Here is a 23319-nt window from a genome sequence, read left to right on the forward strand (position 1 = left end):
CACACACACACACACAGGCACACACAGAGACATATACACACAGTGCAGATATACAAGACAAAGTCAGGTTGGACTTACTACTTCCGTTAGGCATGGGGCATACTGCAGTGTACATACGTTTTACAAGAAGATTGTCATTCGGGGAAGGAATTTGGAGCTGGCTGGATTTCATTTAAAAGTACTACTTACTTGAACAGCCAGAACAGCAAAAGTCAAAATGTGATTTCACAGCTAAGGCATACAGCTTTGAATAGTACTTGTTTTATTATTATTATTATTTAAATTCTTCATTCTTACATAGATTTTTATTACAGAAATGCCTTCTGAAAATATCTAAAATATTAGACTCATGTCTCTCAGGAACACTCATCAAGAGTGACCATAACTGTGCTTGACAGGAGAGGTGACAACACTCAGTTAACAAACCATTTGAAATTAGGTGTGGGCTTCTGTATAATTCTGATCTTGAACACATGGGTGATTTTAAGTACCCTTATCCCATCTCTGGACCTCAATTTTTCATATGTTATTTTATTAGGTAGAATACACTTAATACATTTTAGGTGTATGGCTTTTAGACAAAATCATAGCAAATTGATTTTATAGACATAATGATCTCCAGACCCCTTGTTTGTCCTTTTCCAGTCTTTGCTGGCCAGTGTGGATCTCTGCAGGTCTATATGGTGGTTTGGATTGGAGTGGACCCAACAAGGCAAATTGGCTACAATCCTAGAACAGCCAGATCCATTCAAGGATCAGTAATGTTATTCAGAGTTTTTAGTCCCCCACTCCACACACACGCACAGATACACACACACACCACCCACGGAAAGAGATCAGTCACCCAGATTGTACCCTCAGAAATGTCACTAACCACTAACAGATTTCCCATGATTCTATTAATCTCTCTGAGTTTTTCTTTTCTGACCTATAAGTTCTAAATTGTCTCAAAGGCCCCTTCTAGTTTTGTGGTCAAAGGTTTCTTCTGGTGCAGCCACCTCTGTTTTAAATTCCTGGGACCATCGAGACTTTCTAGAGAGAATTCCAAGAGTCTCCTGGATTAGGCACTTTCCCAGGATCCAGAGTGACTTGGATCTGACCCTCTTGGTAAAAATGCTAACATCCTTTTGGGGAATGCCACAGCTACACAGGTTTTGCCTTCCTTCCTGTATATTTTAATATGTCCCAGAGTTCTTATTGATCAAAGATTCCTAGTTGATCAGGTGGTCCCTGAAGCAGGGGGTTTGGAATGAGGTGTATAGGACATAGGAAATAGTGGTGGTAGAGGGTGAAGTACTGAGAGAACACAACCACTGGGACTAGGAAGTGTTTCAGCTGCATCACATCACCTGGGGGATCTACCAAAGATGAGGGAGTCCCACCCCGACCTATTGAGCATAGTTGGAGGTAAAGTGGGGGCAATCTGCATTTTAAAAAATTTTGCAAAATGTATTTTATGCACATGGATATTTGAAAATTATCAGCCTAGAAGTTCAGGAACCAGAGAATTAAAATATTGGGAAGCAGGAAAAAGTACCAAAGGGGATAAATAAATGGAGTATTAAATACAGCAAGCAAAACATGGAAGGGGTGTCCTCCAGCTCTGCTTGTTTGGGGCAATTTTTTTTTAACATCTTTATTGGAGTATAATTGCTTTACAATGGTTTGTTAGTTTCTGCTTTATAAGAAAGTGAATCAGCTATACATATACATATATCCCCATATCTCTTCCCTCTCGCGTCTCCCTCCCTCCCACCCCTCTATGTGGTCACAAAGCACTGAGAGCTGATCTCCCTGTGCTATGCGGCTGCTTCCCACTAGCTATCTATTTTACGTTTGGTAGTGTATATATGTCCGTGCCACTCTCTAACTTTTTCCCACCTTACCCTTCCCCCTCCCCCTCCAGGACCCATACTTTTTTCTGCAGGACTCCTCTACCTAGTCAGTCCTTGTAGCTAGTGTGGAAAACACCTCGTGGCCTATTTCATTGGTAACTGTATTTCCTTATACACATTTATGCTTGTTTCCAAGTCCCTCTTTTCTGTGAGTTGGTAAAAATCCTGGCAGGGGAATAAAATCAGCACAGCTGCCTGTTAACTTCAGTAGGACAAGAATAGTTCCTAATTAAAGTCTTATGTCTTTGATTTAAAACTCCATTTAATCAAATTATTCAGCAACTTAAGGCAGTTGTTGATTACAGGGAAAGTATACCTTGAATCTTTGTAAGTTATAACTCCCTTCCAGGCCTCATCAAGCTTCTCAAAAGGGGTACAACATGTGCCTTCTTAAGGAGAGCTGAAAGTCTTTCAACAGCTGATTCCTTCCTCCTTGAGGCTCTTTCTTAAACGATGAAAGGGCTGGCTGAATTCCAGGTGTAGACTATCATTCTTGCCTCCTTTATTTCCAGCCTGACTTCAGGGCCTGCAATAACTGCTGAATGACTTGAGGATGGATATAAAGGCCACCGCCTCTAGGTTGCTAGGAAGCTAATAGTAGCGAGTAGGTGGGATGGGCCAGGGGTACCTGGTGGGGCTTCTATTAGTCTGGTTGGCAGTGAATCCTTTAGGGTCTGTTGCTCTTTGGGGTTTTCCTACTTCAGGTTCTGTTCCCACCAAGTGCATGATTAGAGATAAGAAGGCCACTCCGGAGTCTTCTCGTGTCCCTTCTCTTTCTTGGGCTTCTCCACAGACTTCTCTTCCTAAGTCTTCCTCCTCATGGTTGCCTGTTAAAATGCAGTGTCAAGAAGAGAAGATGGTGGTAACTGCTCAGAGAGAGTGAGAGTGTTCAGGAAAGGAAAGTTGGTGAACCCATCCCGTCTGAATCTCAGCCCAGTTGGCTGCTGTTACAACTATTTAGACTCAGTAAACAATGCAGCCATCTTTGAAGTTGGGCTCCATGAATAGCACAGTGCAGTACAGGTAAGACTCCTCACTGGGAGTTTGTCAAGATGCCATAGTTTGATTAAGAAACTAATAGGAGGGGTAATGCAGTATAGCAAGAAGCATAGAGTCCTTTTGTTTAAAAGATATAGCTTTTTCTAGTTAATTCTAAGACTCATTTTGAGAGGTTGTCAAATTACCTCACTACCTTCACCTTATCACCTATCAGATCAACTTCTTTATGTGTGCACAATAACGTAAAGTACATGAGTGAGTTGAACTCGTCTTGCTGCTGTCAGCATCATTTTAGGTGGTCTGAGTAATATCCAGCTCCTGTAACTTTAACCAAATGGTGGAGAATGTTGTGAATAATATTCAGGTTGCTTCATTTTTGTTTTCTACCCTTGAAAAATAGTCAATTATTATGATAGATCAAGCTATGGGAAGTAGTTTCTATAAGCTTAACAATCTAATTGTGAGAATAAATTGCCCATAGAATAGAGTGAGAGATGCAATGTGCTAACAACTACTTTCTCTCTGCCTTTTGAGGTAAATCCTATTTTTCACCAAGTTATAGGTGAAGAAACTGAAGCTTAGAGAGTTTGAGTAATTTGATGCAATACAGTTGATAACTAGCAGTGTTAGGATTAAAACCTAGATTTTTCTTAATTCATATCATTAACCTTGATCTATGCCACAGTTATTTTTCATGAATCTCTGGAGAAACCAGTTTGGAATGTAAGTTTCATGTGGTGTTAACATATAGATACCAGCCGGCTATATATAAAGGTTCTTCAAGAGATGGTGGAAAATGCCACAAAAAGTATTGCTACAATGTGTGAGCTCTCCTTCCAAGAAATCATCCTGCTAAGGTGACAAATATTTGTCTGGTTGTATCTAGATGACTCCTCACACACTGGTATATGCCATAATTCTACACTACAATTCATTGCCTGCCAACAGTTCTGGTATCTGGAGAACTAATCCAACTGTCATTCCAATAAAATGTTCTTATACCAGGTGAGATGTCTCATAGTTGTTACTGCCCTATTATGACTCCCGACTTCAACTCCCTCGGCTGGTTTACTATTAATGTCTCATTCAGGAGGAGGAGTGTGAGCAGCAAAGCCATTCAACCCACGTGGATTCCATTTAGTTCTACTCTGTCCTCTCAGCAGAGACTGAAATGCACCATGAGATTGATGACTGGTAGGTAGAGGCATGAGTAAATTAGAGGCTGCTCCTCACCTCCAGTTGCTCTACAGGTGATATCTCAATACAGAATCTTGGAGTTCTGAGAGGAATTCTACTAGCTTCCAACTTAGGGATGTTATTCACATTCAAGCGGATGTCCACACTGGGAGTCATATTGCTGTAAGGCTTTCCATTGATTCATATGTAGCCATGCGAACTCCAAACACAGAATCTACTCCTTGACATATCCTTATTGATTTTTCAGTGGGTAAGTTACATGAAGCTCCCTTGTCAATTCCCAGCTATAAAGTAATTCAGTAGCCAGTGCTCTTTAATTATCTAGCTGACTGGTGGATGGTCAATCAAAAGATGTTGTTTTTACCCTCATACTACCAAGGCTCAAACCAAATCTGGTGAGTTACATTTCTTGCTCTGTTATGGATGATCTAGCATTAACATTCTAAATATGAGTCCAAGTCCACCTAAGTTTCAACTACAAATTATTCCCTAGCTCTATATTACATGCCATCTGAAGACTGCTGAAGCATTGGCTGACCCAGATTCTTCAAACAAGGCTTGCTCTTTTAGTAGATCAAGAAAATTGTGGGTATAGCTGTTGGAGTATCTGTAGGTTTTGACCTGAATGTCAATGGCTCTAGATAACTTTAGGTGTAAACCACTATGACCAAGTAGAGGCAAATTCAGTAAAAATACAGAGTTGTTAGGAAGAGATCAGTAGCCCTTTAAGGCCGAATAGAACAAGTTATATTTTTTCCCAGGTGTTAGGACAGGCAGGGAAAGAATAGCAATAACTTGTGACCATACATGTAAGTTAACTGTTTAACATCTGTATCAAGGAACTAAGCACTTTACAATTTTAATATGAGAGTTAGGTCTTTTTTATTATTAAAGGGGAGTAGTTAGCACCTATTAATAATGACTAAGACAATTGGCAAATTAGGTTTTCAATCAATGTCCATGTTTCTCAAATCATATTCTTTCCTAATTAAAGAATCTAGGAGAGTTCTCAACATTGGCTGCATGATAGAATTTTTAAGAGCTTCCCAGGTCATCTAATAAGCAGTCACTAACCCAGAACAATTAAATCAGAAGCTTTAGGGTGTAGAACCCAGATAGTAATTCTGAAATTTCCCAGGTGATTCCAATGTGCATCTAAGGTTGAAAAACTCTGGTCTAGAATAAATACTATTAATCAGTCATTTAAGGAAAGACTAAACCTATAACATACTTTTGTCCACTAAATCATACCTTATTCACTAACACTAAGCTTTGAAATAATCAAAGTTAGTATATCTTAATACATAAATCTTTCATAATGCAGGTGACACCTGGCGCCTGTATCACAGGTGGCTTCGATAAGCTGGACAGCTCCAGTTTAACTTTATTACAATCTACTTAAAAGTTATCAGAAGCTTTGTTTCTTTAGTGCTCAAAGTTAGGCTTCAGTAATCCCCCCCAAATTTTCCTTTTCTGTGTAAAAAAAAAAAAAAAGACTACCAATTCCAGTAAAAGACTAGAGTTAGCTATAATGGAGACAGAATAATAAACAGGAGTAGAATCTCAGATATACTTCCTCAAACTTATCTTGGTTAGTTATCCTATTTCTACTATAGCTTATTCAGGACTAAAAGCCTACACTTCTAGTTTGAACTTAGTTTGCTGTCCTCTTCGTTATTAGGTACTGAACCCTACAATCAACTGATTGTCTTATGTTGGCCATGCAGACAATACATCTAGAGTTTTAGATCATCAGAGAAACTTTAGGCTCTAAAAGAACGCATAGAACACTTTGGAGTGCTCAGCTTTGTTCATCTTTACCTTTTGGGATAAATATAACTGTATTCACTCAAATATCATGTTCATTTTTCTCTTAGGAAAAGAATAAACTGTTTTTCATACTAAATCTTTTCTCTTATACCATGTTTTTCTTTTTTTTAACACTGGCCTAGTCATTTGATATAAACCTAGTCTAATTGCTCCCTTAAGAAGCTGTACTTTGAATCTTATCTAAGGCTATTAAAGACTTTTCTTAGAGCCAGCAGCTTCTATATGCAAGTTTTAGGAATTTGATTTCACAGAATAAAAAGTAACCAGTTAAATAATGAATGTCATTCCCCTGCTTGATGTTTGTTACTATGCTTCTGTGAACCTTCTAGATGAGTATTGTCAAAGTTGACGATTTATCGGCTAGAGGTATAATAAGGATTATAGCTCTTTGCTGTTATCTTCCAGGTGGTCTCCTCTAGAAGGTAACATTGACATTTGTACTGCTGTGAGACTCGAACCTGTAAAAAAAAAAAAAAAAAAAACTACATCCCTCCCTGAAGCTGGCCCAAAGCTACTGGGAGAAAGTTGAGTGGTCAAGGCAGAGTAGGGATCTTATAAATCAATCAGCAAAGATGTAGGAGTCTCAAAGCCAGTGTCTCACAACCTTTTTTTCTTTTTCAAAATCACTTCCTTAGGGATAAAAATGTTAAGTCTAAGAAAAGTTAAATACTAAGGAATAAGAAATTTTCAGGTATGATTGAACTTTTAAGGGCCATGACCATTGTTAATATCTAAGACTTTTGCTCTAAAAACTGATTTTGGCCCTTTGAGTGTGATATAGCTTTTTATTGAGAATTCATGCTGTAAGCTCAGGATGGCTTGAGCTATGTTCTGTTAAAAGGGGCCATCTGACCTGTCTAATTACCAAATTCAGGAAGTTCTAGGAGAGAGATGGAGGCAGCTGTGCTAGTTGGTCCTTTCTTGACCAGTGCTACTCATGACACCAACAATAGTGCCGGCCAAGTGGAATTAGCTTCATCCCAAGGAGTGATTAACCACAGAGTATAGATAACAAAGATTCTAAGCATTCTGGCATTAACATTTTTACAAGAATCCTAGGTGAGGAGAAGGAACTAGGAACTATATTGCTATTGGCTTTTGGAGTTAGAACCATAACCACTGCTGCTTTCTTTATAGCATTGCTGTACAGAAGACTGAAGAAATCTACTTGAGAGTTTTATCACTATCCTAATAAATTAATATACATAAGCAGTGGCAGTTCTGTTTCAATATTTGTGTAAGACTTCTTATACAAACTACTTCTTAAAACTAGAAGGGAAACCATAACAGATCCTAACAGTTCTGGACTATGGGGCAATCCATTGCAATTATAGCTTCAACAATTCACTTTCCAGCTAGAATAACTTCTTGTCTCCTGGAATTCCATCCCCTTTCCCTCTTCCCACCCTCCAAGCATTAGTTTCTTTAGCTTTTACCTACGGCATCCTGGAGGTTTAGGACTATGCAAGGCTGAAGTGTATTTGTGTGGATATAACTAAAGATGAGTTTTGTGCATAGACATTGTCTTTAAATTCCTTAGACTGGAAGAGATATGATCTTTGATTCTCGAATCTCGTTTTTGGATGGTATCCATCATCTTTGCTCTTCCTTGATTTCTAGCACAGTACTAGGGCCTATATTTCTCAGAATACCAAGTGTTCACCCAGAGATTGTGGTCTACTTGATACAGAATAACAAGTGGTGGGGGCAGGAGGACTAGGGAAATAGGAAGTGATAGAAAGCAGGACATCGGAATTATCTGAAAAGCTTTTTCTAAATACCATTTTTATCTGCCACACCAGTGACCAGAGCTGTCTCTCAATACAAATAGTTAAATAGAATAATTGGACCAAAGGCAAAGAGAAACAAACGTTTAGGGGTGCATTTTATATTTGAGTTGTAGAAAAGTCTTCAATGCCTTTTAAAATCGTACTTCTGAGAAGGGAAGTATGTAAGAACTTACTCTGAAATATGTAAGAACTTACTTTAGCTAACTGTCCTTATCTGCAGGCATTATTATTGGGAGAGAAGAAAATAGGTTTCCCCTAACTATGGCTCTTTTGGAGAATAGCCTGAATCTGGTTCTGATGATAGCCTTGGTTTATGCTCTCCTGGAGAAAGGAGATAGCCCAGTATCCCCCTTCAATAACATGACCAAGAACTCCCATAGGAATTCTTTGTTAGACAGGACACCTGGACATAAGTTTCTTAATCTTATAAAGAAAATGCAAGAAAGACAAGTTCATTTGTTTCTGCTGAACAAGGAAACAACTTTTAGATGACAGGGCTCTTTGCGTTATCTAATTTTCATTGACCATTTTTTGGTTTGACACCTCAGTGATTTCACAGAGTAGAACAGTAAGCTTATTTTAATGTAAAAGCATTACTCGTTAAGACAAGGCTGTAGTTCATCTCTAGATTCAGTCTACAAATATTGTAGTAGGTCACATGCAAAAACAGCTTAGTGCACAGGAATATCCATTAGGGACTGGGTTACGTGGGCAGGAATGAGAACCAAAAAAGAAATCAAGAACTGGGACCAAACAAACCAGTTCAACATTCTGATTCTGGCTTCAATGTTAAGAATATTTTAAAATACCAGAAACTTTGGGGGCAGCTCTAAAATATTAGCAAGCATTAGAAAAATCATTTGGAGTGCTTTTAAATCTCAGATTGCTAAGCCTCTTCCCCAGGGTTTCTGATTTAGGAGGACTGAGCCGAGGCCTGGTAATCTGCATTTCTAAGGCATTCCCAGATGATGGTTGTGGTACTGGTCTGGGAACTGCACTTGGAGACCATGGTTTAGAGAGCTACAGCTCTTGTGAGGCCTGGTCTTTGGAAGAACATCGGTCACACCTGTTGAAGAAAGTGTTTGCTAAAACTCTAATCACAATTATTACTGTGTGGGAATTTCTGCAACCTCACGTACCTTTAATCTCATCTTTTAATGAGACATTTACTCTTTTCCCTTTCACTGCAACTCAGTACTTTCTTAGCTACTGATATGAGAGTGGGATATGGAAGTAAGCTGCCCTCTCTAGTTCTTATTTTCATACAAAAGCTTGGGACTTGGCACTTCCTCCTCCATCCTGATATCTCCTGGATCTAACAATACTTAGGATCTTTGGCACCTTCTCTTTGGAAGTAAGCTAGCATGCCCTCATAGGTTTCTCTTATCTTTTAGCCTCTTGATGATATTATCAATAAAATAACTTCTCATCCCTCTGAAACTCTGACACCCTACATTCTCTAAGGTGTGTGTCTTGTGATTTAATGGAAAAGAAGTTTCATTAGTGACTTCTTCTAAACGCAATTTTTGGCATCCTACTATTTGCATTTCTAACACAGCAGGACCCCAAGAACTGTTGCTGGCAATTCTACCTCAACATCCCAGTGGTGTACCCCTCATTTACTCCAGATACCATAAAAATGAGGCTAACAACACTTAACAAATGTTGATGACAAGTAACTGGTGTGCACAGTGTCCCTGTCCCTTCTAATCCCTATACTAAGGTGAAAGACACTGCCTTCCTCACTGTATAGATACCATTTTCCCTATAGAGGGGCCATTGCCTTTATTCCTTGTTCTAGCAGCAAGATTATAAAACACAGGGTATGGAATATGATTGATTTAAGCCAATCATGTTAATCAAATTCTTATTTGCCAGTAATTTGTCTAGGGGAGGACATGTGACTAACTCACCCTAGTGACGTAAGGAAATCTTGGGTTTTTGGGGGATAAATTTTCCTCCCGCAGAGAGGGTATGAAAACAGCTCATCTCTCTCCACCCCCTTTATTTCTCTGCTCTGTGAAGGTATACTGCTTGGAATCACTGCAGCCATCCTGTGACCATGGGGGAAAGGAGAGGCAATAACAGAGATGCTCACTCAAAGCCCTGACATTGCTGAGTCTCTGAAACATCTCTGGACCTGCCTAACCTTGGATTTGTTTTTATTTGAGAAAATATCTTTTACTTAAGTCACCTTATTAAAAACTAGTTGAATTTGAAACAATTTTAACTGGTCACTAATGAAAGATATATTAGGTCTTTGTTAAATAGCAAAAGCCCTGGCCACTTATTTTCCAGGTTTGTTTTGGAGTGTGGCCTCTGCTTCCCCAGAGGAGTAAAACTTGGTCTTCTGCTTTGATAGGGAAGCAGATGAATGACTCTTGGCTGGGACTCAGCAAGGGCAGTGAGAACAGTCTGGCTTTCTTAAGCCCTAATTAGTCTTACCTAGTTCACAGCCTCCAACGAAGTTGTCAAATTGATTTTTTTTTAAATCACCAGGTGCTATGGCAATTGCCATAATATTATGACAGTGCTAATACAATATAACCCAGCTGAAATACAAAGCACTCTCCAGAGAGAAAAGTAGAGAGGCTTTTGTTTGAGCTGGTTCCAAACTTTCTGACCTTCCTAACATAAGTGGGGGTGGGAATGGAGAGGTGAAAGGGAGGCTCAGTATGCTATTCTATTCAAATCATCACTGTAGCTATAGTGCTAAGATACCTGTTAGCTCTGGAGATACCCCTTCACAGATCCTGTCAAACAGCCCATGACTCTGTGACTTAGTGTCTCGGCCTACTTAACTGGGTGAAGTGTGAACATTCTCTATCCAAAGACCATTCCCCCAGCTGGGTGAAACACTGGCTCTGATAAGGCCCCTCCATCCCCTTCTTCTCCTTTGCTATGGAGCCTGAAATTCTTCTCACTGGTCACTCTTTTAGAGTTAGAAGTTGTGTGCAGAAGGGTGGAGCGGGGTGGACTAGGGGATGTGCACTTAGTCTCTTCAGAAGGGGAATCATAAATTACTCATATTAGGACTTTGTGGCCATGCTATTGGATTAAATTTCTTTAGATTATTATGTACTTGTGCATTATAGGGAATGGAGCCAAGGATAAGTGATCTACTTTTTAAAGAAAGCCTGGAACATAAGCTAGTTGAGATGCTATGTGGATCTTAGGAGATTTAGTATATGAACAGGGGGTTCAGAACAGTGTGATTCTCCCCATGTTGTGTCAATAATCAGGGACAATACCAGTGGTGTGTGCTATGCATTGCGTTCTCTCATCGCCGACTCTTAGGCTCCCAGGCCAACCACCTTTGGGCAGAGGACCAAGGTTCCCATACCTATCTGATCAACAGACTCAATTAGTCATCTTGTTAAACTGCAGATGTATAGGTTCCATCCTAGAGCTACTAAATCAGAATCACAGGATGCTTGGGAGCCACTGTTCTTGAGGAGTTATTGCAATATTTTTAGAATTGAGCTTCCTTTTTCTGTGATTCTAAAGTCTAGATGAATCCTAGGGAATGCATCATCTAATGTGACCCCTTTTTATGGGAATGTCAGTCTGGATGACACCTGGGCAGCTCTAGAATATTGTCTCCCAGTTTCATGCCCAAACTTTCTTTTCCTCAGAAGGCCCTTCAGAGGCAGAGGGAGATACAATGAACAAAGTTAGAATGTTGGAAGGAAAGGCATCTTTATGGAAAGGCGAATAGGTAACTGAGGTCAGTTTACATAAAGTAGTGAGAGGTAATCAGGTAGGAAATATACAAGTTTATTGGCTGTAGAGAGCTGTCAAGGTAAGGCTGAGGTTTTAGCAGCAAGAAATACGGTGTTGGTGGAGGTGTGGATAGTATTCAGTAATTTAGTATACAGTACATCATCTCTTCAGATGGACATTGATTTGTGAGGGAAACCAGTGCAGTTCGTTACAATAGTCCAGGCCACTTGGATTAGGATGGCAACTGTGATGGTTGAAAGCAGGGAACACATGAAAGAATGTTAATTGAGAGACTGTGACTGATTGTAGGAAACAAGGGGGAAAAGCATTAAAAAAGGACAACATTTCTAAATCTTGTGCTTTGGGGGCAATAGAGGACCATTAAGTGAACTGGAAAAGATATTTGATTTGGGAGGGAGAAAAGTTGGGTTCTGAACATTATTAAAGAGATGCTAGCAATAGCCAGGTGAACAAGCTGTGTGCCTGACTGAGGCTACGTGGAAGGAGGTTATCGATGGAGGGCAAGTTTCAGTCTCCGTTTCCTGGGTTGAGCATGTTGACTGGCACACAAGAAACCCTTTATTTTTGAATGACTAGTAAGCTTGGAAAAGAAAAGGCAAGTGCCTTTAATGAGTTTATTTAATGGTTTGAATTTTGTTACAAAAGAAAATGGTTTTATTTTGGTTTTATTTTTTCCAATCACCATATTTAAACATTCTCTGGATCTCATTTCCATGTCCCTTAATGAGATCTTATTATAGATTCCATGGTTTCACTTTGGTTATTAAAACAGTCTCATTTTGGTCATTAAAACTCTGCTAGGTACTAAAATCCAGTCTTATATGACTTAAAAATGGAATCTCATATTCAGATCACACTTTATACTTCTCACTTCTTCTGACTCTCAAGAATGCATGGGAAAGTTGTATAATCTGTTCTCTTACATTTTTTGATCTTTCACTCTACCTCTCACTGCCCGGCCCCCAAGTGTGAGATAATCACTGTTGAGGTAGGAGGACAGATGGATAATAGACAAAGAAACTAATGTTTTACCTGGCTGATGTTTTGTATTATAGTTATCTGTATAGCAGGCACTCAAAGGATGGCTGTCTTCTGAGCACATTTTGAGAGATTCTGTGCCCAGCTCTTTTCAAAGATCTCACCTCTAAACAGTTTTAGGATGTGGAAAATATACTCTCTGACTGACTACAGTGTCTACCTTATGCAGGACCTGCCCAAGTAAAGTATAAAGCTGGACCAAAAGCAAGTGAAAGTCCAGCCTGTGTCCCTTTATTGCTCATCACTGCCAGCCATCGTCTCCACAAGGTGTGTTTAAGATGTCTGAGTGTGACCTCATGCATTTTACTGTTCCAAATAGCTGACGTACACATCAAATGCCCTCTCTTCTTGCCTTGCCAGCAGGCTGCTCCAGAAACCTCCTCCTCTCAGAATACTCCAGGCCAGAAATAGGCATTAGTCTCTACGATACTGTCTCCAAGTTTCAGTATCAGATATAGCTCTCACAGTGTGTGGACTTATGCGTGTGAGTTTCTGAAGCTTAGCATGCAGCCAGTTGGGGAATGAGGTGTCAGTTCCCTTTTCTTCCAGAACCCCCCATTATCTTGAAGGATGGGTCTCTTGGAGTCACTGTCAGGTAGGACAGAAATGCAGTAAAAATAATCTCCCTCCCAAGGCCCATGGTTCCTTGAATCTGTGACTTTCCTTTGGATATCTAGTTTTCTGTATAGGCTGAAGGTAGTAGGAGGATGAGGTTAATCCTCACCCCTGCATTGTAATAAATCGTATAAGGATGAGTCTACTGATTTTTCTGTGGAATATGGGCATATCAATTGCCTATTGTCTAAAGCTTTAGCTAAAAATCTGAGATAATAGGAAAAGCCCCCTAGTATAGTATAGTATAGTAACCCATCCTAGTATAGGTTTATTCTATGAACAACATTTACTGGTTCTTCTAAGTACCAGATACTGTTCCAGGTACTGAGGATCCCAGATAAGCTCTTTGCTTTCATTGAGCTTATATCCTTCCTGGGGAGTTGGGGGGAGTAGAGGAAAAAACGATAAACAAATAGGAAAACAGCAAATTCATATCCATGTTAACCATGCAGAGTTAAAACAGGGGATCTGTCAGGTGACTGGATGATTAATCTGGAGGGGGTGGGGCAAGCTTCCAAAGAGGGCAAAGTTATATTTTTTTATTGAAATAAATTGGTTTACAATATTGTGTTAGTTTCAGGTATACAGCATAATGATTCAGTATTTTTGCAGATTATACTCCATTATAGGTTATTACAGATAATGGGTATAATTCCCTGTGCTATACAGTATATCCTTGTTGCTTATCTATTTTACATATAGACAGGTTTGTATCTGTTAATCACATACCCCTAGTTTGCCCCTTCCTCTTTCCCTCTCCTGTTTGGTAACCACAAGTCTGTGAGTCTATTTCTGTTTTGTATATACACTCATTTGTATTATTTTTTTAGATTCCACATTAAGTGATATCATACGCTATTTGTCTTTGTCTGACTTATTTCATTGAGCATAATATTCTCTAGGTCCATCCACACATTTCATTGTTTTTAATGACTGAGTAATATTCCATACCATATATACAACACATTTTCTTAATATAATCATCTGTTGATGAACAGTTAGATTACTTTTTTTTCCCCCTGCAAATAGCTTTTAATTCCACATTGTGTTTGTGAAATTACATGGTAGTACACATACATCTACTTTATTTGTTTTCTCCAAGCTCTGGCTTATATTTTTACTTTCTCTAAGGTCCCTTTTAATGCACAGAAATTTTAAGTCCAATGTAGTCAGATTTATCAATTGTTTCCTTTATGTCTTGTGGGGGGTTTTGCCTTATTTAAACAATCCTTTAATAATGTGAGTTCATAAAGCTTTTCATGATCCATCTATAATTCACCTAGAATTTACATATCTTTTATATAATATGATATAAGTAAACAATTTTATTATTCTTCTGTCCATATGGATAACCATTGTCCCAGCATCATTGTCTTTTCCTAATAATTTACAATGCACCAATTTCATGGTTTTAATTACTATGTGTTTCCTATAATACTTTTATATAATACTATTATTATGTAAAATTATAATAATAATTGACCAGATTTGCTGTTCTTCAAACTTCCTTGGCTATTCTCTGCCCTCAGTTCATATATATAAACTTAGATTTCCCTTGCCAAGTTCCATGAAAAAAAAAACTGATTGGAATTCCATTGAATCTGTGGATCAATTTGGAGAAAACCCAATGTCTTTATGATAGTATGTCCTCTCATCCATGTACATGGTACATCTCTAGAATGTCTTTTTAAAAATCTTTTAATTAAGTTTTGTAATTTTCTCTATAAAGATCTTGTGCCTCTTTTTGTTAGCTTTTTTTTGTTAACATCTTTATTGGAGTATAATTGCTTTACAATGGTGTGTTAGTTTCTGCTTTATAACAAAGTGAATCAGTTATACATATACATATATCCCCATATCTCTTCCCTCTTGCGTCTCCCTCCCTCCCACCCTCCCTATCCCACCCCTCTAGGTGGTCACAAAGCACCAAGCTGATCTCCCTGTGCTATGCAGCTGCTTCCCACCAGCTATCTGTTTTACATTTGATACTGTATATATGTCCATGCCACTCTCTCACTTTGTCCCAGCTTACCCTTCCCCCTCCCCATATCCTCAAGTCCATTCTCTAGTAGGTCTGCATCTTTATTCCCATCTTGCCCCTAGGTTCTTCATGACCACTTTTTTTTTTTTTTTTTTTAGATTTCATATATATGTGTTAGCATATGGTATTTGTTTTTCTCTTTCTGACTTACTTCACTCTGTATGACAGTCTCTAGGTCCATCCACCTCACTACAAATAATTCAGTTTCGTTTCTTTTTATGGCTGAGTAATATTCCATTGTATATATGTGCCACATCTTTTTTATCCATTCATCTGTTGATGGACACTTTGGTTGCTTCCATGTCCTGGCTATTGTAAAAAGACCTGCAATGGATATTGTGGTACATGACTCTTTTTGAATTATGGTTTTCTCAGGGTATATGCCCAGTAGTGGGATTGCTGGGTCATATGGTAGTTCTATTTTTAGTTTTTTAAGGCACCTCCATACTGTTCTCCATAGTGGCTGTATCAATTTACATTCACACCAACAGTGCAAGAGGGTTCCCTTTTCTCCACACCCTCTCCAGCATTTATTGTTTGTAGATTTTTTGATGATGGCCATTCTGACTGGTTTGAGATGATATCTCATTGTAGTTTTGATTTGCATTTCTCTAAGGATTAATGATGTTGAGCATTCTTTCATGTGTTTGTTGGCAATCTGTATATCTTCTTTGGAGAAATGTCTGTTTAGGTCTTCTGCCCATTTTTGGATTGGGTTGTTTGTTTTTTTGATATTGAGCTGCATGAGCTGCTTGTATGTTTTGGAGATTAATCCTTTGTCAGTTGCTTCATTTGCAAATATTTTCTCCCATTCTGAGGGTTGTCTTTTCATCTTGTTTGTGGTTTCCTTTGCTGTGCAAAAGCTTTTAAGTTTCATTAGGTCCCATTTGTATATTTTTGTTTTTATTTCCATTTCTGTAGGAGGTGGGTCAAAAAGGATCTAGCTGTGATTTATGTCATAAAGTGTTCTGCCTATGTTTTCCTCTAAGAGTTTGATGGTGTCTGGCCTTACATTTAGGTCTTTAATCCATTTTGAGTTTATTTTTGTGTATGGTGTTAGGGAGTGTTCTAATTTCATTCTTTTACATGTAGCTGTCCAGTTTTCCCAGCACCACTTATTGAAGAGGCTGTCTTTTCTCCACTGTATATGCTTGCCTCCTTTATGAAAGATAAGGTGACCATATGTGTGTGGGTTTATCCCTGAGCTTTCTATCCTGTTCCATTGATCTCTATTTCTGTTTTTGTGCCAGTACCATAGTGTCTTGATTACTGTAGCTTTGTAGTATAGTCTGAAGTCAGGGAGCCTGATTCCTCCAGCTCCGTTTTTCTCTCTCAAGATTGCTTTGGCTATTCGGGGTCTTTTGTGTTTCCATACAAATTGTGAAATTTTTCATTCTAGTTCTGTGAAAAATGCCAGTGGTAGTTTGATAGGGATTGCATTGAATCTGTAGATTGCTTTGGGTAGTATAGTCATTTTCACAATGTTGATTCTTCCAATCCAAAACATGATATATCTCTCCATCTCTTTGTATCATCCTTTATTTCTTTCATCAGTGTCTTATAATTTTTTGCATACAGGTCTTTTGTCTCCTTAGGTAGGTTTATTCCTAGGTGTTTTATTTTTTTTGTTGCAATGGTAAATGACAGTGTTTTCTTAATTTCACTTTCAGATTTTTCATTATTAGTGTATAGGAATGCAAGAGATTTCTGTGCATTAATTTTGTATCCTGCAACGTTACCAAATTCATTGATTAGCTCTAGTAGTTTTCTGGTAGCATCTTTAGGATTCTCTATGTATAGTGTCATGTCATCTGCAAACAGTGACAGCTTTACTTCTTCTTTTCCCATTTGGATTCCTTTTATTTCATTTTCTTCTCTGATTGCTGTGGCTAAAACTTCCCAAACTTGTTGAATAATAGTGGTGAGAGTGGACAGCCTTGTCTTGCTCCTGATCTTAGAGGAAATGGTTTCAGTTTTTCACCATTGAGAATGATGTTGGCTGTGGGTTTGTCATATATGGCCTTTATTATGTTGAGGTAAGTTCCCTCTATGCCTACTTTCTGGAGGGTTTTTATCATAAATGGGTGTTGAATTTTGTCGAAAGCTTTTTCTGCATCTATTGAGATGATCATATGGTTTTTCCCCTTCAATTTGTTAATATGGTGTATCACATTGATTGATTTGCATATATTGAAGAATCCTTGCATTCCTGGGATAAACCCCACTTGATCATGGTGTGTGATCCTTTTATTGTGCTGTTGAATTCTGTTTACTAGTATTTTTTGAGGATTTTTGCATCTATGTTCATCAGTGATATTGGCCTGTAGTTTTCTTTCTTTGTGACATCTTTGCCTGGTTTTGGTATCAGGGTGCTGGTGGCCTCGTAGAATGAGTTTGGGAGTGTTCCTCCCTCTGCAATATTTTGGAAGAGTTTGAGAAGGATAGGTGTTAGCTCTTCTCTAAATGTTTGATAGAATTCGCCTGTGAAGCTATGTGGTCCTGGGCTTTTGTTTGTTGGAAGATTTTAAATCACACTTTCAATTTCATTGCTTGTGATTGGCCTGTTCATATTTTCTGTTTCTTCCTGGTTCAGTCTTGGAAGGTTGTGCATTTCTAAGAATTTGTCCATTTCTTCCAGGTTGTCCATTTTATTGGCATATAGTTGTGGATTACTATTAACTGTCAATATTCACTTGATAAGCGGCGGCCTTGGGGATAGTTAGGCTTATACAGTAGAGCTGGGGTCAGCAAAATACAGTGAGCCACATTGAACCTTCCATTTGTTTGTGTAAGTTTTATTGGAACACAGTCACACCTGGTTCTTAACATACTGTCTGTGGCTGTTTTTACACAACACCTGGAGAGTGGAATGATGAGCGACCTTACAGAGGACTGTATGGTTTACAAGCCTAAAATATTTATCCTCTGGTTCTTTACAGAAAAAGTTTGCTGACTCCCGCTATAAGAATAAAATGTGTTGTAGTGTGACAATACACTAAGCATCTGAATAACATACCAAGATGAAAGTTATTTTTATTATTCAATGAATTAGTCATATTTTTCCTGCTCTACAATCAGTCCATCACAGAATCACTGAATTCCTAGGTGCAGTTGCTTTTCTTACTAATTAGAATTACTTATCAAACCTGTTTATTGAATAAGCATCTGGCACCCATGGATATTTGCCTGGTCTGGCTATTGGATACAGTTTGCTTCTCTTTAAGTTCGAATATTTATTGATATATTCGATCTAGAATCTATCACAAATATCAGGGCACTGTCACAGCAAAGTTTAGGTTCTCGCTTATGGGGTGTGAGTAATGTCAGCGTTTGTGCCAAAGAATGCCTTCAGAGACACTTAAGACCATTTCCTTGCATATTTACTTCCTGTTGTTTGACTCCTATGAAATATTTTTAAATGTTTTGCCTTTCTAATTTGTGTCCTTTACAAAGTGTTTGTCAAATATTGATTCCCTTCCACAATGGGACTTGAATGCAGCTGATGGTTGTTTTGTTTCACAACTTTGATTAATGCAGCTCTTGCTGCTGCCAAAGTCCTTTTTTGTGTACCAGCTTCATCCATTGACCTCGGCTCTGTGCTAGGAACAGGGTTTGTTTAATGGTTGCAGCTGGGAGATCACACATCCTCTTCCTGATTTTATAAGTTGTGCTACTATAGAGCTTTTCATCTATGGTCTCAGTGCCTTTTCCCAGTGTTCTAATTGAGGCAACACAACAGCTCTGCTGTAGAGGATATAATTATGCTCATTCTTTTGTGCAGATGCCAACAACAAGGTAAATAACTTTGTCCAAGTTCATGGAGGAAGTTCTCAGTTATGGTGCTATTTTTTTCTATCAAATATGCAAATGTGATCGGCCCTTTTTGTGATCACAGTTGCCTCTCCTGTTCCCTGGTTCCCACCATTTTACCTCTCGTTAATGGCTTTCCTGTTTGTATTCACCAATTCCTCCTGCAGCTTTCTGGATCTTTTCTCCTGATGTGACCCCAAACTTGATTGCTTATACCAATTCTTGTACTTTCCACAGGGCATCCTAGATGCATTCAAATAGGTATAAGTGTCCATTTTTAATCATGCTACAAGTCTGAGCCCTCAGGAACCTCTCTTTGCTGCTAGTCTTCAGCCTGACCAGACTCACTCAATGTAGCATTCTGGCCTTACTTTCTCTGTCACTGTTCTTTTGTGGCTTGTTCTTTTATTTTTCTTGGCCTTCATTTGTGTTCTCTGAAAGCATATGTGTTTCATGAGTTTTTTCCTTTCTTCTTGCTTCTGCTTGGATTCCACAATTACCCCTTTCATGACCTACATTCCCTCAAATAGTCCAGAATGTTTCCTGTCTCCAAGACTTCTCTAGACAGATTGGATGTTCTGTCTCAGCCACACAGAGTAAGAAAGAAAGCTTGCCTGGACTTCAGAATTATCTTCACTACTAGAGCTTATTCTACTTTTCTATTTGTTATAGTCATTTCTGAGCTTTAAGGAAACAGAAGAATAGGAGATCATTTCTCAATGAGTTTTGTTAATATACTTTGGAAACTCATGCTTAAAGAAAACCAATCCCAGCATAGAATGATAGCATCAGTCAGATATATCCTAGAAGTTGGACAAAATATAAGAAAATATTTATTTTATATTTTCCAATTAATATGATCTTTCAGTTTAGAAATGAATACCATGAGAAGAGTATTAAATTGAGCCTCAGGTTTATTTTTTAATATTTTACTTTTTTTTCTGTTTGTTTTTCTTTCTTTTTTTTCTTCCCCAACCCCATAATCCTCTTTCTACACTGCTTGTCACAATAATCTTTGTAAAATCTCAATCTGTCATTGCCTTGGAATAGTCCTCTGATTCATTGCCTAAATGTTGAGATGCACACTGTATAGTGATCGATACAAACTCTTCATAATCTATTATTGTTTTATCTTTCTCTATTTGGAATGCCCTCTCCATCTCTCCCTTGCCTGTCTTCCCTACTTTCTAATTTAGGAAGGACCACCCACCCATCTCCCAGGATTCAGTGTAAGCATCACACCCTCTATTACTTCTCTTATGAACCTGCCTTCTCTGCCAGAAGAATTGACCATCTTTTCCTTTCTGCTAAAACAATGTGAATACAAGTCACAATCAGCCTCTTCATTCATCTATAGCAAATTGTGCATCATTTCATGGCAAATTTGGAACCAGGTCCTGGACCTCAGATACGGGTGTCGAAAATCTTCAGATTCCAACTAACTATTTGAAATGAATGAAACCATGCCTAGCCAACCCCCATGATGAACTTCAGTGATGTGTGGGATATAAATTGATATGTTATGAGCCAAACCTGTTGTTTTTTTAATTTAGCAAAACATCTTGAACTAGAACTTGAGTGTTTTATGCTTAAACTACAGCATAAATACTGTGATGCCTACACTAGGTGTTTGCTTCATTCTAGTCCCTGATTCTTATCATCTATTCATAACTAGCCCAATGACACTACCAATACCATTGACTTTGTCCAGCTGGTACTACTTTGCTGCAGGGCTTTATTTGGAACCTTATCCTAAACAAGGAACACACGTGAAGCAAATCTTATTTTCTGTGCTGACAATATTTGATGTCTCATGCCCTTACACAAAGTAGTGGCCTGACATAAATATTGCTTTTGAAAACTGAAAAAGTGTCTGTTTCCCCCAATTATACATCTGTCACACGGTGATTTATAAAATATTTAGAACAGATGAAAAAACAAATTGAAGAAAAATAAATTACTCATAAATCATTTCCTGTCCCCCTCTGCCAAACAGGGTGTTGTCTTTTTGGTATGTTTTCTTCCAGTATCTTTCCATGAATTTTTTTAAACATAAGATATACATATACTTTAGCTCTAGTTTCTCAATTCAGTTTCAAAGACTATTGAAACTAGAAGGAACCAACAAGATGATCTCATTCCTAATGTCTCATTTTACAAATAGGGAAACAGACTTCACAAATATCACACACCTAATAAAGCATGGGACCAGAGCTTGGATTCTAATATTTGCACATAAAGTTAAATTCTGCTATGAAATTGAAACACATTTATAAAACCCAATCTTTGTATGTATTATTCATTCCCAGTTATTTTAGCTTTAGTGGTGGCATGATGTGATTAAAGAAATAACTTTACACTGGCATACATAAATAGAAGTCTAATATTTTGTCTTCAGTGTACATTAGATTTATTAGGTTTTATTAGGTTTAGTCATGTCATGCCTTCATAAAATCTGGCCAAATATCTAGGGTAATATAAAAGCAGAATGTATTCTTCTTGGGAGGAAAGTTCTCTATTTTCATCATTTTAACAAATTGTTCAGGTTAGTATACTGGAGGGAAAAAAGGGAAAAAGAATACTCAGTTGTGATGCTACATATTTCAAAACAAAAGTCAGAAGGCTTGTGAGGGCCAGAAATCAATCATCTCAGAATCATGTCAATACTAGTCAATATCATTAATTATATTTCTTTGTTTTTAGAGTGCTGACAATAGTCTCACCTTCTTTAGGCCAAGAAGTGACAAGGGGATAATGCAGAATGCTGGAACAGACATAGACAAAATATACCCACTGGCTTAAAGTTCCTGATATTCTTCTGTAAATTAGAAACCTAAATCTACAGGGCAGAGTTTCTACTTATACATACTGCAATCTAAGCCTTTTATTTCCACTCAAAAACTTCAAAAGTAATGGCTACAATTTACTTGCCATGTTCTTTCTCTTGATTCTTCCCTTCCCCATCATTTATGCTTAGGTGTGTATATATAGAAGCTTTTTTCTTTCTTGTCACCCATCTGCTTCTTGCTGAGCTCAAACTAGGTAACAACCACCTATCTGATCAAATGCTATCCCCCAAGCCACATATCATGACAAGAGGGAACACGTCAGGCAGGAGGAGGGAAAGGTGGCTAATTTTAAAGAATGGAAGCTATGATTTGGACATAAATAGGTTGGTAATAATCCCTGAAAGTACCTGCCACTTAGAACAAGAGGAAAAAAAGCCAAACAAGCGGAATGGTTATGATAAAGCATAGTTCTGATTTCAGACTCTCAGGGTTATAAGAAACCGAAAATCATTCCTTTTATGACACAACACAAGAAGGTTGTCCAGGGTGTATGTGCACACCTCCAGGGAGGGAGTACCTCTGTTTTTGGCAAGCAAATCTACAGTTGAAAGCTTCCTATGGTCCCTGGCTCTGGACTGCCTGTGATCCTTTCTCACTGGGCCCAGTAGGGAGGAACTACTCATTCTATTTGGCAGTTTTTCCATTCTCTGCTAGACCTATCTGCCACCCCCCACACCCCACACCTTCTCTTCTCTAAGTTAAGCATGTTTTTACTTCAAAATTTCCTGATATGGCAGGTATTTAGGCTTTCTAACCATCTAACTAATCCTAAAACCTTTCCAATGTGGTAAGCTACCTTTAATGGGGACGATACTGTAGGTGTGTTCTGACAGAGCAGATTGGGACTAACACCTTGTCCTGTTACATGGCTATGAATTCAGTGAAATATCCACTCTCTTTTTGGAGGCCACATTGTATCGTTGACTTCCATACAATGGAAGACAGTAGATTTACTGTCTGCTAAACTATCTCAAATGTCTGTGTTATTTCCGAAATCCATTACTTTGACTTATAATTGTACCGAAGTAAATTATCTTTCATAGATTTCTATTAATTTTCATTTTGATAGACTTTATCAATTATTATTAAAGACATCTTTGGATCAAAAAATGAACATTGAATGCTCCCAGATGACAGGAGGGGATATCTCAGCAGTAAACATCTTGACTACCTGGTTTCTTGTGGCCATTTGGGGAGAGGGTGTTGATTTTTTTCTGGTTTTCATCAATGTGCCAAAAATAAGATATTTAACTGAGAACCATGATCTATGAAGCTCTTAGGATCATCAAGTCTATTTCTCACACTTTTGACAGCAGAGTTGTACCAGGAGATTTATTAAAAACCTATTTTACTGTGGACATTTGAAAGTATATACAGAAGCAAAGAGAACAGTACGATAATTTCAATATGGCTATCTTTTTCAATTCATTTGAATTCAACCATTTTCAATACCTGGCCAATCTTGTTTCATCCATACCCTACTCACTCTGCCTGAATTATTTTTGAGGCAA

Source organism: Eschrichtius robustus, chromosome 8 (assembly GCF_028021215.1).
Source record: "Eschrichtius robustus isolate mEscRob2 chromosome 8, mEscRob2.pri, whole genome shotgun sequence".
NCBI lineage: Eukaryota > Metazoa > Chordata > Mammalia > Artiodactyla > Eschrichtiidae > Eschrichtius > Eschrichtius robustus.